This window comes from Narcine bancroftii, chromosome 13, assembly GCF_036971445.1.
Source record: "Narcine bancroftii isolate sNarBan1 chromosome 13, sNarBan1.hap1, whole genome shotgun sequence".
Lineage (NCBI taxonomy): Eukaryota > Metazoa > Chordata > Chondrichthyes > Torpediniformes > Narcinidae > Narcine > Narcine bancroftii.
In genome coordinates this window covers 6,807,810-6,834,366 of record NC_091481.1, presented here as the reverse complement: position 1 = coordinate 6,834,366, position 26,557 = coordinate 6,807,810, and the positions used below count along the sequence as shown (strand labels likewise).

Here is a 26,557-nt window from a genome sequence, read left to right as displayed (position 1 = left end):
CCCTCTTTCTATCTTATTGATATCCTTCCTGTAGTTAGGTGACAAAGACTACACTCAATACTCCAAATATGGCCTTACCAATGGCTTGTACAATTTTACCATTACATCCCAACTCCTAGACTCAATACTTTGATTTAAGAAGGCCAATATGTCAAAAGCTCTCGTTACACTCTACCTACCCATGACACCTCTTTCAGGGAATTATGTACCTGTATTCCCAGATCCCTCTGCTCTGCCACATTCCTCAGTGCCCTACCATTTACCAGATTTAATGAAAGTTTATTTCCCACTACTATTGGACTACACAACACCCACTGACAAATAATTTTTAAAAAAATGTATTTACAACACAGTAGAGGCTGATTCTGACCATTGAAACCTGTGCCACCCAATTACATCAAATTGACTGTCAATCCTGAAAGCTTTGGAGGTTGCCCAATGATGGTATTCTCCTCTACCAGCCCTTCCATCTCACCCTGTCAGCATCACTTAGTATTTGCTACTGCCCTGCAAAAAAAGGTGGTGGCTGTCTAGCTTATCTATCAGAATCCAGAAGACCTCTATTCAGTCACCCCTCATCCTTCTATATTCCAAAAACGTTGCCTCACAAGGTTTATATTCCAATCCAGGCAACTTCCTGGTAAATCTCCTCTGCACCCTCTCCATAGCTTCCACATCCTTCCTGTAATGAGGAAGTATATTCTAAGTGCTCTGCCTCCACTGAACTTTCAAGCAGTGAGCTCCAGACCCACACCATGTCTGGGTGAAAAATCTTTTCCTCTTCCACCTCTAAATGTTCTACAAGCTACTTTAAATCCATTCTTTCTGATTCTGTGACCTTTTTCTGAGGATAAATAGGCCCTTCGACTATTCTTTCTTCAAAGACCCCCTCCTGACATTCCATCCCTCTCATGCTTCTCCGCTGTAAACAAGGAAACCTCAGTTTACCTTATCTTCGCTAACAGCTACACTCTCCTTCGTATTATTTTTCAAAGGGAGCAAGGGAACTGGGATCAGTGCAGGAATGTGGAGCTGAGATAAACTATCACATCTTTTCTGTGAAATGGGGCCTAATTGCTGTTGAAAATAGTTCTAACATTTTTATAATTCGAACTGGCTTGCCTGCAGAAAGCTGTGGGCAATATGTAGATGGAAGGTAGGGTGATCAATGTGGTGAACATGGATTTTAGTAAGGCATTTGACGAGGTCCCCCATGGCGGACTCATTAAGAAAGTCATGAGACATGGGATGCATAGAACCTTGGCTGTGTGAATTCAGAATTGGTGTAGAATAAAGGTCTACAAGACAATAAGAGGCATAAATATGGTGGACAGCCAGTACCTTGTGGAGAAGTACAACCCCCCTACTTTATGTTCTGTAACTGGGTGAATAAAAATCTGACATGTTCGATTGATCTGTATTTTTAATGTCTCTGTTCCTTCACCAATCATGAGGGGATGATAATTTTTTATAAGACATAGTAACAAGCTATTTCAGCCCATGAGCCCGCTCTGCCCAATTAACCTACAACCCCCTGTACGTTTTGAATGGTGCCACGGTTGGCATAATGGTCAATGCAATGTTGTTACAGCGACAGTGACTCAAGTTTGAATCCGGCGCTGTCTGTAAGGAATTTATACATTCTTCCCGTGTCTGAGTGCATTTCCTCCGGGGGCTCCAGTTTCCTTCCACTTTTCAAAATGCATGGGGGTTGTCGGTCAATTGGGTGCAACTGGGCGCAAGGGCTCCTGGGCAGGAAGGGTCTGTCACCATGCTGTGTGTCCAAATTTAATTTAAAAAGTTAACTTAATATCAAAAAGAGATTATAAACACAAAAACTAGAGAGTTAATATTACAATAGATATATACATATGAAATCATGGGAATCTAACACAAGGTAATCATAATCTTTTTTTCATGGTATTGATTCAAGATAAAAGGGGAGAGATTTAGCAGGGATCTGAGGGGCACCTTTCTCACACAGAAGGCCAGAATCAGGATCAGTTTTATGGTCATGAAGATGTGTTGCTTTGCATCAGTAGTTTGGTGCAAAAATTACTATAAATAATTATGCAAATTTCAAGATTTTTTAAAAAAGTAATAAATAAGTAGTGCAAAAAATAGAAATGTTTGTGGTTGACTATCTGTACAGGGGAAGCAGCTGTTTTTGTAATGTTTTTGCTCCTGTACCTCCTTCCTGATGGTTACAGTGAGGAGAGCGCATGGCTTGGGTGGTGAGACCCCTTGATGGTAATTGCTGCTTTCCTGAGACACCACCTCTTAAAGATGCCATTAATGGAAGGAAGACTATTGCCCAAGACTAGCTGAGTTCACAAGCCTCTGTTGCTCACTCCTGTCCTGTGCATTGGCACCTCCATATCAGACAACTCCATGGTGCACCTGTGGAAATGTGCAAGAGTCTTGGGTGATGGATATGTGGAATGAGTTGCCAGGGGAAATAGTAGAGCTGGGTACAACTGCAACATTTAAAAAGACAGGTACATAAATGGAAAATGTTTGAGGGATATGGGTCAAGCACAGACAAATAGGGTCAGTTCAGTAGATTCTAGGTTGGCATGGAAGTTGGGATGAAGGGCCTGTTTTGGAGACATAAAACTACAACTTCATGAACACTCAAACTGACTGCCATTCATTATGTATTCCCATGCTTCGTTACACTCTTCAAATACATTCATAGAGACATGCAGCAGGCCCTTCTGTCCATCTAATTGATGCTGACCAAGTTGGAATTCTGGGTTCATCCCATTTGTCTGCATTTGGTATTTGGTCCAAGCACCTCCCTGCCAATAAACATGTCCAGATATCTTAAGAATGCTTCAAAAATTTCCTTCTGGCAGCTTATTCCAGATACAGATCCCCTTCCCCCTTAGAGGGAAAAAAGTGCCCCCAGGATCCCTCCCATTTCTCTGGATTATATTCTACTTCCCATTTTTCAGCCCAATTGGCCAGACTATCACTGCTTTTACCACATTCCACCCCCTCCCTCCCAAGTGGGAGCATTGGCATCATTTGCCAAGGAATCGCCTGACATTGCCTAACAGTCCTTCTAGCCTGCACCCAAACTGCGCCCTTTACCCGCCTCCCTCCATTGCAAACCGATGGAAGCATGGAAATAAAGACGGTAATCAAAGCAGATGGTAAATCAATCAATGCCGAACTTTAACCAAGATGACAGAAACTAAACAGAGTTTGAACAGCAGAGATGGTTATGCTTCAGAGACCTTGGTGAATTGTAATGTGGAGCCAGGGAATAAACAATTATAAGATTCAAAGTACCTACTGGCGCCAATATGCTAGTACAATAGGCATTTACAAGTAAATATTTAGTGATCAGAGCAGCTGAAACACTATGTCATATAAAAATAAATTGAACAGTGAAAAACTTGGTCTTTCACTGATCAGTTTCACATAACCCTTGAAAACTCCCAAGAAATGACACTCGGGAGAACGAGGAACAGCAATTAATCACATTAATGGGCTACTGTCATTTCCACTGATATCCTGGGTGAATGACCCTGCTTATGCAGCAGACTCTCGCTTCTCCTACCTCTGCTCACCTCACACAACTCCGTCGCCATCAATTGGAGTCCTTGCTCATCACTTTCAGGAGGACCAAACAAATTTCAGGCCTGCCACATAGGATATGTCACCGTTTGTGCACAGCAAGGTCCCATACTGATGACGATAATTCACTTTGTTGGGGAATAAATTGTCTCCTGAACTCCTTTCCCAACTTCACTTTAGTTCTGTAAGATCTTATTGTCTGTCGAGCATCGGTTTAACTTTATAATTTAACATTAGTATCGACCAATGTTGCATTCCCCTCGTGCCCCAGCGCTGCCCTCCCTCAGAGCAGATCTCTTTCTCTACTGCCATCCCAACTCTATAGCTTGTATTTTTTTTTTGATTCCCTTCCAGTATGGCAGTGTCTTTTCAGGGTGGCCATTGCAACAATGGAACACTCCTTTAGGACTGACTCTCGAGTAGTGGAGAGCTGGTTCAGTTCTGCCCCCAACCCAAGAGTCCAGCGTTCCCTAAGGAATGCTCTTCTGATTGGTTCCTTTGTACTGAAGCCAGATGTGTTGCATTCTCTCAATGCTTTCCTTCCAACTGTATGAACCTTCATCATGTCAGCAGTGATGAAGTGGAAAGGGTAGATGGCTTAAAAGAACATCTCCAATGACCTGATCTGGGACAAGTCTGGTCAGGAAACCGCAGTGATATTTACTTTCTTAGAAGACTAAGAAAGTTCAGCATGCCCCTGAACAACTTCTCCAGGTGAACAATGGAATGCATGCTTGCTGGATGCATAATGGGAGCGGCTCTGCTCAAGATCAGAAGCAGCTGCTGCGGTCAGTAGTGAACGCAGCTTAGAACATAACACAAACTTGCTTCCCCTCCATCTGCATCTCAGACTATGAAAAGAAGCTAACATACTGGAAGACCCATCACACCCTGGACACACTATTTTCTCCCTCCTCCCTGTGGAGAGAAGGCTCATGAGTCGAGTCAAGTCACCTTTATTTATCGTTCATACTATGCTCACACGGTAAAGACGAGATAAATTTTCTCCAGGACCACGGAGCATACTTACATAAATACAAGATAGAAGTTAAACACATTAAAATATTAAGAGGTATACAATGAAAGTCCACGGTGCACTATCCATACACGTTCAAGAGTCTATTGGCTTGGGGGAAAATTCTGTTGCCCAATCTGGATGTAAGGGCCCAAGCGCTACGGTACCTCCTACTAGATGGCAGAAGGAAGATCAGTTTACGTGAGGGGTGCGTGGAGTCCTTCACAATGTTTATTGCCTTTCGCCTGCATTGAGTGCCGTAGAGGCCCTTTATGGTAGGAATGTAAAAGAATGCACAGTCATCAGGCTTCTGAATGAACCCCATATCAATGCTCTCATGCTACCCTGCTTGGAACTAATTGCTCTCCCTTTTCACTGTGATCCTATTCGATGTAAAATGTGCACTTTCCAAGGCTTTATGAATGTTAGAGACCCTGCAGAACCCTTCTCACTGTAGTAGGTATAGCCTGACCCCTAAACTTAAAAACGATTGCAATTATTTCAGATCCTGGACATCATTGACAAGGCTGAGATTTGGTGCACATCTCTAACTGTGCTGAAACTCTTCAAGAGCCACTGCAGTTCTTCTGGTGAAGGTGTTCCACATTGGAGCTTCAGGTTTTAGAAACCAGTGCCGACTGATATCTTCCCAAGTCACGGCAGAGAGGGGTTTGGAAGAGCTGCCCAACAACACAGAGTACCGAGAGCGCTGCTTCTTCACATCTAGAATCATGTGGTGGTCCCTCAGTATCGTCTCCTCAGCAGAGAGAAACCCACACTCTGCACTGTCCTGTCTCCTGCCGCTGACCCAACTGTATGGACCCTCTGGAAAGTTGATGTTAATCTCCCTCTAGCAGCTCATTGTTTGCTCCAGATGCCAGCATCTGCAGGTTTTATGCTTTTAATCCTTACTTCACTATCACCCTGAGGTGAAGTATCCAGGGTGGGACTTGAACCACAATCTTTGACATAAAGCTGGAAGAATTAATAGGTTCTGGATTAGCCAGGTTATTGGGAGAAGGCCAGGCAGTGGGGCTGACTGGGAAAATGGATCAGTTCATGATTAAATGGCGGGGCCAACTCAATGGGCAGATTGGCCTATTTCTGATCCTATCTCTTATGGCTTTATCATCTTTAGACTGAATAAGCCCACAAATACCAACTACAACTTTACCTACTCTCGAATGTAAACATTTACCAGAAGGGAAGGAAAAGATACTCTGTGCTTGGGAAAGGTTTGATGATTTCTGTGTATGACAGCTGTTATTTTGGATTTGGTTTCTTTTCCCGGTCTTACATTGTAAAAGCACCATCCAAACTCAACTTTCCTCTAACAGCAATGCCATCTCCACTCACACTCCTCTCGTGCACCTCTTCCAACTGCCCATTTCCACCCTGTCTGCATGCTCGACCCACGGACTCACAGAACCAGGAGATTCAGCTACAGGCTCATCGGCCCACCATGTCCATTCTGACCACCCCCATCTACTAAGTTAAACAAGAAAATCTACAGATGCTGGGTTCAAGTGCAATACATAAACGAGCTGAAGAAACTCAGCAGGTCAGGCTGCATCCATAGGAGGTAAAGGGTAACCAAATATGGTCAAGTGCCTGGTGGCAGGTGGCTGAGGAAAAAAGGGAGGGGGGGGGAAGAGGAGGGAGGAAGGGACGGGGGGGAGGAGTGCAGACTAACAGCTTGAGTGGCAGGATAGAACAACTGAGATGAGATTGGGGAGAGGGAAAGGAAGGGATGGGGAGAAGAATAGGGAGAGAGGGAGACTCAGGAAGGGGTTTAACGGAAACTGGAGAAGCCGATGTTCGAACAGTGCTTGGGGCAGGCCCATTCTCCCACAGTTTGAACAGTGAAGCACTCCGTCAGTGTTCCTTCTATGACAATGCACCCATCCAACTGTGTAGCAATTCCCGCAGCAGTGCCCCTCTGACTGTGCAAGTCCCACCCGGAGCTGTTCCTCTGACCATGCAGCATCCCTCCGTCCTAGTCCGAACTTTTCCTTGCCCGTTTCGGGGAACTTTACAGATTTTGCCACTTTCCCACGGAGGGTGATTGTTAGCTTCTGCCTTTCCGACCAGAACAACTCCCTGCATTTAAAAAGTAAATCCTCTTCACGCTCCTTTGCCAGATGCCTTTAAAATCTGTGTCTTTTGGTTACCAATCGTCCAACCACTTGAAGCAACTTTTCTGCTTTATTTAATCACCCAGTCAAATCTCATAAATAAGCTGTCACAGATGCTGTTATATACTCTTCCTCCGGGTAAACCGATATGCTGCAACAGACATGAGCCTGGAGACAGCTGGGAAAGCCGACAGATACAACCCAGCAGATGCAAGCATATTGCTACAGAGGTGGGCAGACAATATTACAGCATGAAGCGGCTTGAGATTCATCCCACCCTCAGCATCAGAAGGCTCATCCAGCAGACATCGGTGCTTTAGAATGCCACTCCTGCAGGGGCATTGCTTGGATTGTTTAATCATGCTTCAGTGGCACTCCTTATGACTTCTGACATACGTCATCCCAATGAGGTCCCCTTGGATGATCTGGAAGAGTAGGCATGCCTGAAGGAATGAGAGTTATTTTTATGGATGGAAAAACCACCATTTTTCCGCAGAGGGGATATATCACTAATAGCTGCACGTTGAAAAGCCTGTTGGATTGTTATCATATCTTAAGTTGCTCCAAAGATGGAGGAAAAGTTAGACAATATTGATCACCATGCTTTAAGATGGATGTGAGAACACCGAAGAGAAGATGGAGGGGAGATTCGTCAGGAGAGTTTTAGTTGTGAGGAAAGATTAGGATGGACATACAAAATTATGAGGGGAATGCGAGGTCCTGGACAAATACAGAAAAATCTCTGTTATTCAGCAACTGTCAAAAAAAGACAGAAGTTTAAAATTGGCGCGCCTCGCCAATCATGCAACATATAATCTCAACTCGATGGAAAATAACATAACATAACAATTACAGCATTGAAACAGGCCATTAGGCCCTTCTAGTCCGCACCGAACCAAACACCCCTTTCTAGTCCCACCTCCCTGCACAATGCCCATAACCCTCCATTTTCTTCTCATCCATATACCTGTCCAACCTTTTCTTAAATAATACAATTGACTCCGCCGCCACTATTTCTCCCAGAAGCTCATTCCACATGCCTACCACTCTCTGAGTAAAGAAGTTCCCCCTCATGTTACCTCTAAACCTCTGCCCCTTAATTCTTAACTCATGTCCTCTTGTTTTAATCTTTCCTCCTCTTAACGGAAATAGTCTATCCACATCCACTCTGTCTATCCCTTTCATAATCTTAAATACTTCTATCAAATCCCCTCTCAACCTTCTACGCTCCAAAGAATAAAGACCTAATCTGTCCAATCTCTCCCTATACTCTAGATGCTTAAACCCAGGTAACATTTACCCCACTTACCCCATCAGTGCCGGATACCTGCTGTAATAGATTGGGCTGCAATTTAAATGGCAAAAAATTGCAGCTCATTGTTGTGCAGAGAGACCTGGAAGTGCTTGTATATGAATTGCTAGTTGGTTACAAAAACGGGTAATCGAGAAACCAAATGGGAATTTTCCCTTCACTTCTAGGAGGATTGAATTTAAGAGCATGGGGGATTCAGCTGCAACTCTACAGGGTACTGGTGAGGCCACACCTGGAGTATTACATGCAGTTCTGGTCTCCTTCCTGGAGAAAGGATAGAGGTGATGAAGAGAAAGTTCACCAGGGTGAATCTAGATTTTTGGGGAACAGGTGAGGAAGTGGAGCTGAGCCCATGGCCAGATCAGCCGTGAATGGTTCGTGAATGGTTCGTGAATGGTTGAGCAGGTTCTGATGGACAGATAGTCCACTCCTTGACGTCCTGCTTTGCGGAAACTGCCAAAATGTTTGGCCTGGAAGTCAGCCTGAAGAAAACTGAGGTCCTCCATCAGCCAGCTCCCCACCATGACTACCAGCCCCCCCACATCTCCATCGGGCACACAAAACTCAAAACGGTCAACCAGTTTACCTATCTCGGCTGCACCATTTCATCAGATGCAAGGATCGACAATGAGATAGACAACAGACTCGCCAAGGCAAATAGCGCCTTTGGAAGACTACACAAAAGAGTCTGGAAAAACAACCAACTGAAAAACCTCACAAAGATAAGCGTATACAGAGCCGTTGTCATACCCACACTCCTGTTCGGCTCCGAATCATGGGTCCTCTACCGGCACCACCTACGGCTCCTAGAACGCTTCCACCAGCGTTGTCTCCGCTCCATCCTCAACATCCATTGGAGCGCTCACACCCCTAACGTCGAGGTACTCGAGATGGCAGAGGTCGACAGCATCGAGTCCACGCTGCTGAAGATCCAGCGGCGCTGGGTGGGTCACGTCTCCAGAATGGAGGACCATCGCCTTCCCAAGATCGTGTTATATGGCGAGCTCTCCACTGGCCACCGTGACAGAGGTGCACCAAAGAAAAGGTACAAGGACTGCCTAAAGAAATCTCTTGGTGCCTGCCACATTGACCACCGCCAGTGGGCTGATAACGCCTCAAACCGTGCATCTTGGCGCCTCACAGTTTGGCGGGCAGCAGCCTCCTTTGAAGAAGACCGCAGAGCCCACCTCACTGACAAAAGGCAAAGGAGGAAAAACCCAACACCCAACCCCAACCAACCAATTTTCCTTTGCAACCGCTGCAATCGTGTCTGCCTGTCCCGCATCGGACTGGTCAGCCACAAACGAGCCTGCAGCTGACGTGGACTTTTTACCCCCTCCATAAATCTTCGTCCGCGAAGCCAAGCCAAAGATATTCAAAGATAGGCAAAATGGTAGGTTACGTTACCCTATAGCAGGGCCAGGTAGTCAACACTGGAGTGATTGTGGGCAAGAGTAAGAGATTTAATAGGGGTTCGAGGAAGAACTTTACCAGCAAGAGGGTGGTTGTAATCTGGAGCCCAGTAACAGAGTGGGTGGTGGAGGCAGTGGCTCTCACAATATTTAAGAAGTTTGGACACGCACTTGGATCACAAGGCACAGAAGGTCGAGGACCAACTATATGGGCGTTGACAGGTCTTAATGTCTGCACATGTGTTCGTGTGAATATCAGTGACTCAACCCCCTTTCATCTTTCTCCTCACTTACTGCAAAGCGACTACTCTCCAAATTAAGGGCTCAGGCTCAGAATTCCGAGAGTCGAATATCCTCAGAGCTGATTTTCACCTCTCCCCATGGAACATTAGGTGAGAATGGAGATGGCTGGAACGTGACTACAGACAAGAGAAAGCTGGGACAGGAGTAGAAAAAAAGTGCGAATGATTTGGAGAAGGCGAGGAGAATGGGGAAGAGACCAGTGGAATTACAAGTCGTTCTATTGCAAATTCTGACATCATGGGATACCTGTTGTGCAATGGAGCTTTTGATCATGAAACAAACTTTTGAAATGAATGCCCTGAAAAGCAATGTTATGACCCAGGAGATTAAGTATGATTTTCAGAATATACCCCTCAGGAATGTGCAGAACTGGAACTGCCAGAACAGAGGTAGTTTTTGTTTGAACAGTGGATATTATGGATTTCTTCTTTTAGATTGACAGTTTAAAATTACAATGGGAAAACATAGGGCCCTCCTTTGCATTTGTAATTCCTCATCTCAGATAATGACTTGGTGCATCTGTGCTGAAGTTATGTCAAGAGGATTGCAAATTTACAGTCATTGTTTTCCACGCTGAGATCAATAGCTATTTGGAGGCCCTCATACAAGTCCTTCTCCGGCTTCTTTTGAACAGGTTAGAATGCTCTACACCATTTGCATTTTGAGGAGTAGTGACCAATAGAATCCAATTAATGTGCAACCAATTTGCACCTCGTAAGCTCCCCACAAACAGGTAACTTATAATGGCCAAAGAACGTGGAGATAACCATTGGCCAGGGGTGACCTTTCTGCTCTGGTCTGAAATGGTCCCAAACATCCCGTGCAGACATTCAATAGGCCAAACAGAGCCTTTGCTGAACGTCATATCTGAAGCCACATTCAACAGTTCAGCCCTCTCTCAGTACGGCCACAGACCCCCATTCTTGGTTTGAGCATCGTCATCTTTGGAGTTGACTCGAAGAGAGCGAGAGAGAGTGCTGTCCACTGAGCCCAACCTTCCCTTAGATCACAACGGGAATGCTTAAATAATTGTAAGATTAGGTGGGATAGGATTACCCATGATCTTAAAACCAAAAGAGACAAAGATTCCTGCTTCTATTCTCAACTTCCCTTGCTGTGCGGAAATTTACTTGCCTGGTGTACTCTCCAAGCTTCAACCTCCAGCAACTTCAGTGCAACAGAAGCAACTTCTAGTTAAGAAGTCTATAAAAATGAATTCCTCATCCATCTTAATGACCATTTTCTATCCATTTGGATCAATGGCCATATTGTCAGTTAATCACACTTAATTAAACAAGATCAATGGCAAGGTCTATCATCTGCACCGCTATCTGAGTAGGCAGGTCGTCAAAATGAGCAGGCGACCTCTCCACAGACAATCATATTGTAAATCAGATCACAGAGCAACGGACGAGAGCTACATTACAATGAAGTTTGAACACCAGTGTTGTTACCAAGCTCTCATGCCAGAACACCCCGTGGTGCAGAATGCATTGGATATATAAATAATAAACAACTGAAGAAGAGAATAGATAACCTTGAGATATCAGCATTCAATACTCTGATTCACACCTACGGCACATATTTAACCAGCACGAAGTGAAGCTGGGAATGAAGAATATAATTACTTCTTAAGGCAGATGTGCGAAATAAAAATGATCTCTGCAGGAACAAAAGTTAAAAATACCCATTTTTGATATTTGCCAAGTCTTCCAAGTTAAATTTAAAAAGGAATACCAGGCGTTAATTATTGTTGAAAATTGAAGGAACATCAATTTCTCAAATCCTCTATGTCTGAATCTTCGAATTTCATGGTGTCCTCACAAACGCTGCAGAAAACAGGTGAGGAATTAGAGCATCGAGTTTTTTTTTGCTTCTGTATGCCCACTTTAAAAAAAAATATAAACCAAGCTTTTGAAGTTTTACTCTTTATTTTTGAGGATCATATGAAAGTGATCTGAGAGGTGAAGGAAAATATCCCCCAAGCACTGCTGGCTGAGCAAGACTAAGAAATTAGGTGTGAAGTGAAAGCTCTCACGTACAAATCCATATTCTAATCGTAAAATCTCAGTTCTGGATGAAAATATCACATCCAAGCACAGGCCTCTGAGACAGCAAAGGACTTCCCTGTAATAACAATTAATAAAGACCATTGGAAGTTACTTCGAAGGGGTCACAAGATCACGCAATGTAGGAGCAGAAGTAGGTCCATGAGCCATTCTAATCATGAGCCACTCAGCCCCACTCCTGGCTTTCTCCCCGTAATCCTTGATGCGCTGACTAATCAAATACCTGTCAATCTCTGCCTATCACCTCGCTTCCACAGCCGCCCGTGGCAACAAGACTCACAACCCTCTGACTGAAGAAATTTTTTCTCATCTGTGTTTTAAATTGACGCCATTTTATCCTGAAGTTATGCCCTCCTATCCTAGACTCCCTTACCAGTGGAAAACATCCCTGCTACATCTACACTATCCATGCCTTTCAGCATTCAGGATGCCTTTATGAGGGCCCCCCTCCAAGACCCTTTCATTCATTCTATTAAATCTTCTCTGAACCCTCTCCAATGCCTGAACACCCTTTCTTAAATAAGGCGCCCAAAGCCCACGAGTGCTTTATAGTCTCACTTTTTCGCTGCTCTTGTACATTATTGCTCTAGAAATGAATGCCAACATTGCATTCGCCTGGAAATACGACACCTTCCTTTAAATTTGGCAACCGTACCTGCGTCATAAAGGTGTGAAGATATAGCGCGGTTCCTTGTGCTTCATTGCTCTGTCCACCCCATCCCTGGGGGAGGGGGATCCATCTTAATCAGGTTAACCCACGAAAATTTAAAGGCCTGGAGGCCAGTGGTGAGGCCCCGATGAATCTCACGATTATTGTTTTCACTCTGGGGTTGTTTCTATTTTATCCATAATAATTGTTTCAGTGTAATTGTTTTGCATTCTGTCAGGAAGATAAAGGGACACTGATAAATGTTACACGAATAAGGGGCGAGGGCTAATTTATTGCTGCTTTCTCTTTCTGTGAGGTGATTATCTATTTAATTTTGTCCTTGTATGTAGAATTTGTGTAAATGGTGGGGGGGGGGGGGGGTTAAAAATTTGACATGACAGTGAAGCTTGTATATAATTAGAGAATGACGTGTGTTTTTTAAATTATGGATTGTTGACACTGTTTGAGTTTGAAAAACTATAAAATATTCCAAAAAAAACATTGGATTCTCCTTCTTCACCACTGACCCCCACCTGGAGGTCAACTTTTACGGTATCCTGCTTGAGGACTCCCAAGTCTCTGTGCAACTTGGAATTTTTTTCCCACCTAAATAATGGTGGGAAGAAAACTTTTTCTCTACCAAAGTTGCACTTTGCAACAACGAATTTCATCTACCACCTCTTTGTCCATTGTCCAATCTATCTTCTTCCGGTAGATTCAACACAACTCTGAGATACTTTTTCTGTTCAAACCAATAACTTTCGTATTCAGTGCTGAGGAAAAAGAACGGTCGGTGAAATAATATTTTGGGAAAAGCATGGAATTTTGGAAGTGCGCACCATAATTGTATTAATGAACACGCAATGTTGAATCAAGTGGATTGACAGCTCTTCATGGTTTTCTTCATCTTTGTCTGATCTTAGGTAAATGCAAAGAGCAGATGCCCACCCCCCACCAGTAAGTTTGAGGTGGAGTACAATTTTGTAGGAGTGAGGGTCTGGGCACACTTTACATCCCAACCCTGGCTCCAAACATACCGAATATTAAAAGGATGTAAAACACGAAAGTCTGCAGATAACATGGTTGAAGTTAAAAAAACAATGCTGGGGAAACTCAGCAGGTCAATCTGCATACTTTATATAGCAAAAATAAAGATACATTATGAATATTTTGGGCTTGAGCCCTTCATCACGGTAGGCTACTGCAAAACTCTGCGAAATCCCTTTGAGGAATGCCTTCCCTGAAGAAGTTCTCTTTTCCTCTCCAAAGGGAGTTCTGTGGGATTCTCTCTCTCTGCTCCCTATCTGTAATCCCTGCTGTTCTCAAGCTCTATGTCCATGTACTCACCCAGACTCACTTCCACAACCACGTTGCCTTCCTTGCTACTTCCTCTGCAACCATCTTGTGCCTTGTGGCTTCCAGTTCTGATTCCAGGCCTCCCATTTTGGCCCATGCAAGGCTCTCAGGTACATGCATAGCATTGACTGCTGCTCTTTCCACTTCTCCCGACGACTCCTACAAATCACCCTCACCTCGGAGTGGAAATATCACTTGTACTGGCACAGCTTCGGAGCTCCCTGGCCATGGCCTGTAAGAAACCCCCTCTGTCCAAATATTGAAAGGGCTGGTGGATGAGGACCAGAGCACCTCAGAATAAAAGGACATCCCACTAGGACAGAGATGAGGAGAAATTTCTTCAGCCAGAGGGTGGTGATTTGTTGTTACAGGTGGCTGCGGAGATCATCATTGAGGAGATTTAAAGCAAAGGTTGATGGGTTCTTCATTGGTGTCAATGGTCATGGGGAATAGGCAAGTGAATGGGGTTGAAAGGTAAAGTACTCCAGCCATTATTTGAATGGCGGAGCAGACTCGAATGGGCTGAATGGCCTGATTCTGCTCCCAAGTCTTATGGCTTCACTCTAGGGAGTACAAATGTATAAATATGACATTAATCTGCATGTAGTTCCTCATCTTAGCTAAAAGCAAAATAAAGTGAGTGATTTCATTGCATTGTGTTTTTAATAAGGAGTCAAATGGACTTTTCTGCTCACTGGTTCACATGGATCATCAAACATTTGTTCACACATTTCATTCGCTTTTGTATCTAAAGGTGTGTTTAAATCAATTTGATGACTTTTTAATTGTTTGAGACATTTTGCCTCATATCAGTCACACCAGGAGTGGGGCATTTCGCACTGGGTGGCACGGTTGGCGGAGCAGTTAGCACAACGCTGTTACAGCACCAGCAATTGGGTCTGGGGTTAAGATCCCGCACTCCGTGCGTCTGCATGGGGTTTCCCCGGGGACTCTAGTTTCCTCCCACCCTCCAAAACATACCGGGGTTGTAGGTCAATTGGGTGGCATGGACTCATGGGCTGAAGGGCCTGTTACCCTGCTGTCTAAAATAACTGAATAATTATCATCTCCCCATTTTTTTTAAATCATTATTGACTATTTAAACAATTAAGTAGATTGGTGTAGTTGTTTTGTGTTTTTGTGATGGCTTTCATTTGACAAAGTGCCTGCCCAGCTGCGGCAAGTAAGAATTTGTGCATATGTACATCGTACATGACAAGTTGAGTTTATTGTCATCTGATTGTACAACCCGACAAAATCGCATTCTCTGATCCTCAATGAAAAACACGCAGACGCACGACTAGACATAACACACATACAGACACACAATACACATGCCCAGACAAGTATTCGTCATTACAAATAAAGAAATAAATAGTTTCGCAACTATGAGCATCTCGGAGGGTTAGTGTGAGCAGTTCCTTGGGTCGTTCAGCGTTCTCTCTGCCCGTGGGAAGAAGCTGTTCCTCAGCCTGGTGGTGCTGGCTCTGATCCTCCTGTATCCTCCCGACAGGGGCAGCTGGTGTGGAAGGGGTCCTCTAGGATTTTGCGTGCCCTCTTCAAGCAATGATCCCAGTTGATCACATTGATGTGGGTGGAGGGGGGGGCACGGCAAGGAGACTCCAATAATCCTTTATGCCACTCATGGTCCTGCAGATTGACACAAGATCCAATTCTCTACAGCAACCGTTGCACACTGTGATGTCGCTGGCCAGGATGCTCTCGATAGAGCTCCTGTAGAAGGTTGACATGATGGTGGCCGGTCAGTCAAGAAACTTCATCATTATCATCAAAACCCACCGATGTTTTGTTCGGGCACCTAGCTACATTTTGCTCAAATCTTCATGAAGGGCTCAAGGCTAAAACATTGGTTCTGCATCTTTATCTTTGCTCCATAAAATACACTGTTTGACCTGCTGAGTTTCTCCAGCATTGTGTTTTTATTTGGATTCACTTGGTCTTCTCTGCGCTCTCCTTTTGACTTGCTACAGCAGGGGACCTGGACTTCACCAAGGCCTTCATAAACTTTTAAACATGATTGCCTTCATATTTTCTCTTTATTTAATTCTCTCCTCAAGGGAAACAAAAAGGAGGAAAACAAATTAAATTTAGCTTAGAGCTGTTGTGGAAGTTTGGCAATTGCTTGTCTTTCTGTGGCATTGCAAAATGTGCCATTACTTCAAGTTTATTGCCATCTGATTTTACATATACAACCCGACAAAACAGCCACCTCCAGACCATAGTGTATACATATGCATGCTCATGCACATATAAAAGGCATAGCAATCTTAAATAAAGACATTTATGGGTTTCTAAACATTGTTCAACAGTTTCACCACTTGATGGAAGAAGCTGTTTCCCAGCCTGGTAGACCTGGTTTCTAAGTTTCTTAACTTCTTCCTTGAAGATAGTGTCTCAAAGATTCTGTGGGTTGGATAGTCAGGCTCCTTGCAGATATCGCCAATAGATTTTCTTAAGTGTTTTAATCAGTGTGATAGCCCAGATTCTATCACCAATGTATCTATGTACAGATGGTCGTGTAGGATGACTGTGATTGGCTGAGAGTGTAGCCACACCTACTGGCAGGTCTTAAAGGATTGCTCCTAGCCAGACCAGGTCATTCTGCACTGGTCGACCAGCTTGCGATATGCTCCAGTCTTTTTGTTAATAAAAGCCTTGGTTGGATCAACAAGTCTTTGGTTCTTTCGACGCGCTCTACAATCACCCTCCGTATTGACCTCCAATCTGATGCTTTACAGCTACCACACCACACTATGATGCAGCCAGCCAGGGCACTGTCTATTGTGCTCCTATAGAACATTGTTAGGATGGTGGCCAGCAGCCTTAATAGGTCATCATCCTGTTAATAGTTCAGCTTCATGTCTGCACAAACTTGTCATGGAGTTGCTCAAGTATTGGATTAAAATTCAATTATTTAGCTCAACTCGGATTTATTCCCAGTGGAAGTAGAGACAGCAATATTTTATGAAGCAATATTCAGTAAACTATTCAGTTTTGTTTTTGGAACGCTGCATTAAATAGGCCACAAATCTGAGTTAATTAAGTTGTAACAAAATAACACCAATTCTGTTTGAAGAGAACCTTTACTCCTTTTATCGTACTTCAGCCACGTGTGAAAGCTGATACAAGTGACCCCGATGTTCCTTGAAAGCTGCCTGTATTGCAATTTTCTATTATTGTGAACCCACATCAGCTAGCATCCATCAAGAAAAAAAACTCATTTATTTCTTTTCCTCATGTAAATTCCAAGAGAGTGAATTTGTATTCCACATCTCTGATTTTTATTATCGCAATTTGTTTGTTTAATGATGAATTTCTATTACCCGCATTAGTGAAATGGAGGGGATTGCTTACATTTGTCAATAGTCTCTCTCTTGCTCTCCCCCTTTGTCTGGCATCTGCCAATCAACTAGTCTCCTAACCACGCTTCACCCTCCGCATCTGCCCATCATCCTTCACTCCTCTTAGGCCCATCTATCCCTGACTAGCCCCCGTCTAACCCCTTCCACCCTGAATTCATTATATCGGCCATCTCTCCTTGCACTCTCAGACTTGATGAAGGGTTATGACCTGAAACATCCACTCTGCTATTTTTCCCACCGAGTTCATCTAGCAGATTTTTTTTTGTTGTTGCTTTTCAAATATTGCAAGAGTACCAGCCTCCAGGTGGCTAATCAGATTCAAGACATTCTGTCAACTTTCTACAGGAGCTCTATCAAGCATCCTGGCCGGCTACATCGCAGTGCGGTAGGGTTGCAGCAGATCAGGGGTTAATCCACAGGGCCATAAATGTGGCAGACAGAATCACTGAGGTCTCCCTACCCCACATCACTGTGATTTACCAGGATCATCGTTTAAAGAAGGCTTGCAAAATCTGTAAGGAGCCCACAAACGGCAACTTCCAGTTATTCCCATCGTGAAAGAGAATACAGAAGTTTCAGTGCCAGATCCATTAGGGCTGAGGCATAGTTTCTTCACAAGGCAACTCCACTAATTATTGACTCTACTAATTATTAATAATATGTGTAGGTTCTGTGCATTTGTATAGCTTGTCTGTATGTGTGTTTACTCTGTATTTGCTCTGTGGACTGGAGAATATTGTTTCATTGGGTTGTACTGGAGTTCTGGTTTGGAGAGACGATGAGGAGGAGTTTTTTTATACTCACGATGTGAAAGTTCAAGTTTTTTTTTACCATCCGACTGCACCAGTACAACCCAATGAAATGGCATCCTTAATCATAGGTAACTCCGTGGTGAGTGAGGGATTACTTAAGGTGGTATGTGAGTGAGGTTTAAAAAAAGGTTGAGAACCACTGGTCTAAAGCTTATCTCTCACTTTAAACCTATACCTGCTCAATTTGGATGCTCCCAATATGGGAAAGAGATTCTGACCATCTACCCCCAAATCTTCCTCATAATCCCTCAGCCTCACTGATCTGATCTTTCCTTTTAAGTGAAATGCCACAATCTTGGCAACATCTGACACATCTCCCCACACCTATTAGAGAGACCCATGGAAATAAAAATGCTTTCCTTTCTTTTCCTGATAGAACATAGACAGCCCAGTACAGGCCTTTCGGCCCACGATGTTGGGCCGATATGTATACCCTCCCTACCTCATAAAACTCTATTTTTCTTTTATTCGTGTGTCTGTCTCGGAGTCTCTTAAATGCCCCTATTGTTCCATCCTCGACCACCACCCTGGCAAGACATTCCAGGCACCCACAACACACTGTGTGAAATAAAAACTTACCCCAATGTCTCCCCTAAACTTTCCTCCCTTCACTTTGCATAGATGTCCTTTGGGTTTGCTACTCCTGCCCTGGGGAAATAATGTGTTGGCCGCCTCCCTTATTTTTGCCTCTCAGAATCTTGTAAACCTCTGTTACGTCACCACACATCCAAAGAGAAAGATTCTGCCTGAAATATTTCACACAAATTCGCTGCTGATACCCATCCCATTCAATATGGACTTTGCATTGCAATCACTAGTAACTAGATATCATTCCAGATGCATGGATTGCCGCATCATTCAACAGCTGGCACCACATGTGCCACTGGCAAAATCTAAAATAAATCAATTACATCTCCTCAGCACATAAATGAACAATTAAATGATGAGTGGATGTAATTGCAATCTACAGTCTCATCACGGCCATCTTATGAAGTCATTAGGACCCCTCAGCTGCTTTCAATATGCTCTGCTCATTCCCACAGCTCAGCAGAGAAATACACAAAATATAATTTTAACAAAATTTGGACAGGGACATGGATGGGAGGGGTACTCTGTGGGGTGGTGGGGGGGGGGGGTGGATATGGGCTGGATGCAGGTCAGTGGGACAAGGTTCAGCACAGACTAGAGGGGCTGAGGTGGCCATTTCCACGCTGTAATTTTTCAGTGGTCCGATAATAACCTTAGCTTGATGGCTGCTAGAATTAAACAGGTGCAATATTGCTTCAAATTGTCATGTGGCTTCAATCATTAAAATACCCGCAGGTTAAGCTTCTAAAGAACACTTGGCACTATTCCAATCAATTGTGGGGTTTTTTTGGTCCCCTTGGCAGCTCCACAATTATTTTATCTTCTGCACTCCACAAACTACATTTAAGAAGAGCAGCTGATGTGCAGGAAAATGCACTTGGGTTGATACCAGCCACGCTGGTGTTCTGAAGATTCTGAAAGGTTCTTTGGCCTCAAGTCAAGCATTTCACTCTAAAGCTACCCGCAGACAGACCAGGCAACACTAAGTGGAAACCTGTTGCTGCCGGTGCACTTCGTGTAGCTGTTTCCAGGTCTGATACTAAAGGCTTGCTGGGAGCATGGAAAGGGGACAGAGGAAATGACAAATACAGAACTGAACTCCAGAGTTGCTTGACCACATTAATTTACAGAGAGTTTGTCCCAGACTAAACCTCAATGAGTAAAAATCCAAACACTTAACAAAACCAGAAATCGTGACAACTTTAAAACAGATATTGATCAACAATTCCTCTTCCACAAAACCCATTACCAAATTCCCTGCCTCTGCCCATAACCCGTTCAATTGTCAACTTTACCCAGATGTCAAATTTTTGTCAGATTTATTGATATCACATGCCACCCTGAGATTCTTTATCCTGCAGGCAAGGCAGAATTACCACTTATTGGTCGTGCAAAAAACTGTACTCAATGTACACATGAAAACAAATATGGAAATGTAAACAAACTACAATACAGAGGGCAAAAAAACAATAAACTGCAAAAGTAAGAGCCCTTCCATGAGTTTGTCGTTGAGGAGTCTGATGGTGGAGGGGGAGCAGCTGTTCCAGAACCTGATGGTGCGACTCTTGTGGCACCGACACCTCTTTCCTGATGGCAGCAGCCTTTGAAAGCTCAGCCACCTGAAGCATTTTCATCTCTCTGTACAGATGTGTACGTTGAGCACAGATTTCTTTCTTGCACTAGCAGTAAGTGGTAATTCTGCCTGGCCGCACAGGAAAAAGAATCTCAGGGTGTAAGTGATGCCGTGGATGTGCTCTGACAATAAATCTGAAGCCAAGATGCTGCCTGGCATGCTGAGTATTTTCAGCACTCTGCTGTTTTCCAAGTCCAAGTTTATTTATCCTGTGATTTGCACAAGTATAACCCGACAAAACAGCATTCTGCAATCCTCGATGCAAAATGCTGGATACACACACATACAGGAATAGCTGACATGCAGACACACAATACACAGGCACAGTATGCAAATACAGACATTAAAATAAATAAATATTCTTGTTAAATACATAGTATTTAACGAGGGGTTGGCACAGTTATCAGCAGATCCAACTCGGAGTGAATCAGCAGTCCTAATGTTTTCAATACATTCAAAAAAGTATGAATTTTCCTGGCAAACTATCCACAAATACCTTCTTCACTGAACCAATCTGGGCGATTCAGAGGACAGTCAAGAATCAACACAGCATTGGTAGATTTTGAGTCACAGATGACGTTGGTCAGGGCCAACAAATGAACATATTAATTCTGGATTAATTAAAATATTTTTTTCAATTTACAGCATGGTAACAGGCCTTTCTGGCACACAAGCTCATGCTGCCCAATTACACCCAATAAATCTTCACCACCCCCCCTCCCCACTCTGCACATTTTGAAGGGTGATAGGAAACCATAACACCCGGAAGCAACCCACTCACGTCACGGGAAGAATCTACAAACTCCTTACAGACAGCGCTGTATTCGAAACTGCATCACTGGTGTTGCAATAGAGTTGCACTATTCCAACCTTGATTATCTGAATTTAGTTTCCTCTGAGATCCAGGTTAGATATCCATTCCTAGACCAATAATCTGAAGCTTCAAAAGCCAGCCCACAAATGACAGCTTGGAAATTTCAAATTCATTCGATTGAACAATTCTGGAATTAAAAATCTGGTGAACACACAAACTGATCGGGAATCAAGATGCTGGAATCTTGAGCCACCAATGAGAAGTTGGAGGGGGCTCAACAGGTCAGGCAGCAATGGTGAATCTACGGAATTCGCTGCCCATTGAAACAGTGGAGGTTACCTCAGTAAATATACTTAAGACAAGGTTGGACAGATGTTTTACAAAGCAGGGGAAATAAAGGAATATTTGGAAAAGGTAGGAAGGTGGAGATGAGCCCATCATCAGATCAGCCATGATTTCATTGAATAGCAGAGCAGGTTCGATGGGCTGGATGGCCGACTCCTGCTCTTATTTCTTATGTTCTTACCCATGGAAAGAAATGGACAGTCAACGGTTCACGAGCAAGCATTCAACGTTTTGTGATGGGTCAATTTCTCAAAACCATCTCCCTCATTGGGCCACCTGCTGAGTACCTCCAGATTTTCTTTGATTCCATAATGGATGTCAGGAAGCAACATTAAATGAACAACCATTTCCAAGCCAGGGTGGTGTATGATTTGGAGGGAATTGTGAGGTGGCTCAATCCTTACATGGTCAATTTGTTCCAAATGAAATGTGAATGAGTGAAAAATTCTAAACAAACATTTGGTCCACTCATACCCTGTCACAATGATTAAGATCTACCTTTGCTACCTTTCCAAAGAGTCTTAGGCTTTCTGAAAATGATCTCTACAACCTACACATCAGATGATCTGAGGCCTGAATAAAAAAAGGACACATTTCATTTTCCTCTGGCGTGCTTAATATTGCATTTTTGCTGAACTCTCACGATTTAAGCAGTGAGATATTCTCAATCCTAAACAGCCACATCTCCTTTAACCCTTTGGACTGTGTCCTGGTTTTCAGGGACTACCAACAAGCACATATACTCTGTGTCCCCATTTTCTGGGAACTGGTTTTATTCCCAACCACCAGCTTGTTCGTACTGGTGTTCATAATGTCATTTACCCATGGACCCAGCCTAGAGTATATATATTTTAAATTTAAATTTTAAATTTAGACATATACATGGTAACAGGCCATTTCGGCCCATGAGCTCGTGCCACCCAATTAACCTACAAATCCCAGTACATTTCAAACGGTGGGAGGAGAGCTGAGCCCCCGGAGGAAACCCATGCATACATGGGTAGAACATACATATTCCTTACAGTGTCTGGGATTTGACCTTCGATCCTAACTGCTGGCACTGTGCTCACCATCTGCCCCTCACCCTATATATTATAAAAGGTTAAAAATTGCCAGAATCCAAAGGGTTAAATACTTCAGCCTGTGGCCAAGAGAAGGATTGTTTCTAATTCAGAGCAGCTATTAATTCTTGCTACTGATGTCAAGCAGTAAACAACAGCCCTTAAACCACATAATTATCCCTTACCTCATCTTGGATGCAATATTACATGGGCATAAATTACAGTAATTGTGCTACATATGTCTCCTTCCATCCCAATTAATTTGCAAGCAAGTTCTCCTCCTTTCATTTCATAGGTACTTAGGACTTCTGCAAAGTAAACCATGGATTTACTTGAACTGTGTCTAATCTTGCTAAGTTATTATCAATGCAGCATAGAACAAACAATTTAAAATTAATTTGCATTCTTCAGTCACTTTGTACAGGTTAATCAGTCTTCAGTTTGGTCATTCTACTGTACCATTCCTCACATAATCACCCACTTAAACCAAGGCCATCCATAAATTGGAGGAGCAGCACTGTCTAGGCATCCTCTAACCTGCTGGCCCCACCATCAACTTCTCCAGTTTCTGCTAGCCTACTCCCCGTTCACCCTCTCTTCCCCACCCCTCTGTCTCCTTTCTTCCAGCTCTTCACCCCCTTATTCTCCATTCACAGAGCCATCTCCCCTCCTCCCCCTGCTTGCAGGTGTGCCCTCCCTCCCTTAGTCACCTAATACCTCCTGTCTGTGGGAAATGTCATCCTCCCCCCTGCCCCCTACTATTTTGTTTGGGTTCCTGTCTACCTTTTTCTCACACCTTGATGAAGGGCTTAAGCCCGAAGTTTTGGTTATGAATCTTTATCGTTGCGCTATAAAGTGTACCGTTCGACCTGTTGAGTCTCTCCCACATTGTGTTTTTATTAATTTAAGGGCTCTTACTTGGCACATTATTTATTATTGAATATTTATTTTCTGTATTGAGCAGTTAGTTTGAATTTATTTCTTTGTTTACATTCCTCTCTTTTCTATATAAATGTTTTTGTGAGTACATTTTTTTTGCACCACTGACAAGTAGAAATTCTGCCTGTCCCACAGGAAATAAAGTCTCAGGGTTGTATGTTATGTCATGTATATCCTCTGACAATAAATCTGAACTTTGACCATCTATTGTGCACAATTCAATCTAATAATTGCTGGCTGCAAACTATTTCAAAGACGGTGCTAATGGTTTTATGACCTAGGTGAGTGATGTTACAGTAAAATGCTTAACTTTTAAATCTCTCAATATGCATTTAAACAGTGACGTGTTAGGTGTTGTATGCTGAGATAATGTAATAACAAAGTAAGATTCTCTTGCATTCCACCTGGCAAAGTGTTTCAGTTCCAGAATGGAAAAGCGTATTCCTCTACATCAATCTATTTCCCAGAGTCCCTGCTGCTGTCCCTCTGAGCGACTTTCACAGCGAGTGAGGCTTTGCATGAGGCAGGAGGTCTCGGCAATCTGGTGATGATGGACAGGCCCGTTCAAATCTCTTTCACGTTGAGGAGGAGGGGGGTCTTTCATCTCATCAGGGTGGGTGGAATGCCAGCTCCAAGAGATGTGAGGCAAGATCTGGACCTAAGTGGTTTTAATTAATCTCACAAAGTTGTCAACTTTCTCTTGGGGATCAGAAATCCTGGAGGGTAATGCTCAAAACTTGACACACTCCTATCACTTTCTTTTACTTTTTAAACATATTGAACAGTTAAAATAACAGAGACAAAATTTGGCACAAGGTTATTGAGCACCAATAATTTTAAGGAGAGAGGAAACTGGTGTCAGTGTGGCTCAGAGCATGGTCTGTATCTGGAACAAGCAGTCAGAGGAAGTTATAGATGTCAGTGAAGATATTTGGACAGATGTATGGAATCAGAATCAGAATTTACTGTCATGAACAAATCATGAAATTCGTTGTTTTGAGGCAGCGTCACAGGGCATTCATATTGTAACCATCTTACAACAGAGCACGAAAAGTCAGGCAGTGTTTTTGGTTCATTGACTATTCAGGAATCTGATGGCAATGCGGAAGAAGCTGTCCTTGTGCCACTGAGTGCTCGTCTTTAGGCTCCTGTAACCTTTCCCCGGATGCTAGCAGAGTGAAGAGGGCATGGGCTGGGTAGTGGGGGAATCTTTGAGGATAGAGGTTGCTTTTTTAAGTCACTGCATGTAGATGTCCTCAATGGAGTGAAGTCTGGTGCCTGTTGCAGGCAGTGTTAACAACCTTCTGGAGTTTATTCTTGACCTTGTCCTGGATAGGAAGAGCTTGGAAGTATATAGATTAAATGCTAGTCCAGAATGAGACTCTGTAACAGTACTATTGAAATGTTGTTCAAAAGCATGATTGGAATGTTTCCTCATGCGTTAAGGCAGTAAGTAGTTCTCAACTTTATTTTCCACTAACATACCACCTTAAGCAATGCCTTACTATCCACAGACCCCCCTATAGCATAGGATGCCGTAGGTGCTCTGTGATTAGTGAGGGATTACATAAGGAGATATGTGAGTGGAAAAATAAGTTGAGAACTACTTCCACCAGCGTTGTCTCCGCTCCATCCTCAACATTCATTGGAGCGACTTCATCCCTAACATCGAAGTACTCGAGATGGCAGAGGCCGACAGCATCGAATCCACGCTGCTGAAGATCCAACTGTGCTGGGTAGGTCACGTCTCCAGAATGGAGGACCATCGCCTTCCCAAGATCATGTTATATGGCGAGCTCTCCACTAGCCACCGTGACAGAGGTGCACCAAAGAAGAGGTACAAGGACTGCCTAAAGAAATCTCTTGGTGCCTGCCACATTGACCACCGCCAGTGGGCTGATCTCGCCTCCAACCATGCATCTTGGCACCTCACAGTTCGGCGGGCAGCAACCTCCTTTGAAGAAGACCGCAGAGTCCACCTCACCAACACCCAACCCCAACCCACCAATTTTCCCTTGCAACCCCTGCAACCGTGTCTGCCTGTCCCGCATCAGACTTGTCAGCCACAAATGAGCCTGCAGCTGACGTGGACATTTACCCCTCCATAAATCTTCGTCTGCGAAGCCAAGCCAAAGAGAAAGAGACATAAGGAGATATGTGAGTGGAAAAATAAGTTGAGAACTACTGTGTTAAGGGCATAGTAACATTGTAATTAAGGTAATTACTTAAATAATCCACTCCCATCAATGATGGAATTTTAATTCGGTTGATTAATTAAATAAGAAATGACAAAGCTGGTGTCAATAAAGGTCCATGAAACAACTGGTACATTGTAAAAAATACAGCTTTAGATAAGTAAATTTCACCAGTGAGGTCAGTGGGTGATTCCAAACCCAGGGCTCTGTGGGTGACTTTTAACACTGAAATGGACTTACAAGCACTGAGATGATGGCACCCACAGTAACAGTAGAGCAGCCATTCTCAATGGGGCCCCTATAATGACCCCTCAGGGGCCACAGCATATTAAGTAAAAGTCTTGTTTTCTTTTCACCTCATGCTATTTTTATGCAGTCGGTTGGAGAGAAGTACTGAAGAAACCAAAACCCGACTGCTTCACGGTGGAGGGGGGGAGAGACATAAACTCCGAGCAAAGTCTTAGGGTGGCTATAGCCAGAAAAAAGGTTGCAAATGACTGCAGAAGAGTAAATGAAAACAATCCGAACATGGGAATGACCTTAGATGCCCTGTATAACCAAACAGCCCATGTGTTCTGAAGCTTGGTGTCCTTAGCAAGAGGTAACTTAGTTAATACTACAACCAACCGTAAGGTCCAGCTGATAGTGGGCAAAGGAGTTAAGGGTTATGGGGATAAGGCTGGAAAGGGGTCCTGATGGTAGTGATCAGCCATGATCTGTAAAATGGCGGTGCTGGCTCGACGGGCCGAAGGGCCTACTCCAGCTCCTATTGTCTATTGTCCATTGATAGCACACCTGTTGTATCGACAGAGGATAGCCATCACAGATCATTGTTAACTCTCTGACAATTTTCATTCTGTATTTAACATATTTGTTCAGATGGAAGAGAGTTTTTATTGTAAATAAATTCATCCCTTTAAGAAATTTTTAAATCTCTGGGAGACTGCTATC

General features: G+C 43.5%; 1 protein-coding gene and 1 long non-coding RNA gene across 5 annotated transcripts in view; one reads left to right on the top strand and one right to left on the bottom strand.

The window, feature by feature from the left end:
* usp6nl (USP6 N-terminal like) overlaps positions 1 to 26,557 on the top strand; it is a 955,431-nt gene that overhangs the window by 562,085 nt on the left and 366,789 nt on the right. The window lies entirely within an intron of this gene.
* The window catches only part of LOC138748778 (uncharacterized), a 404,609-nt gene that overhangs the window by 354,025 nt on the left and 24,027 nt on the right, over positions 1 to 26,557 (bottom strand). The gene's annotated exons all lie outside the window — the stretch shown is intronic.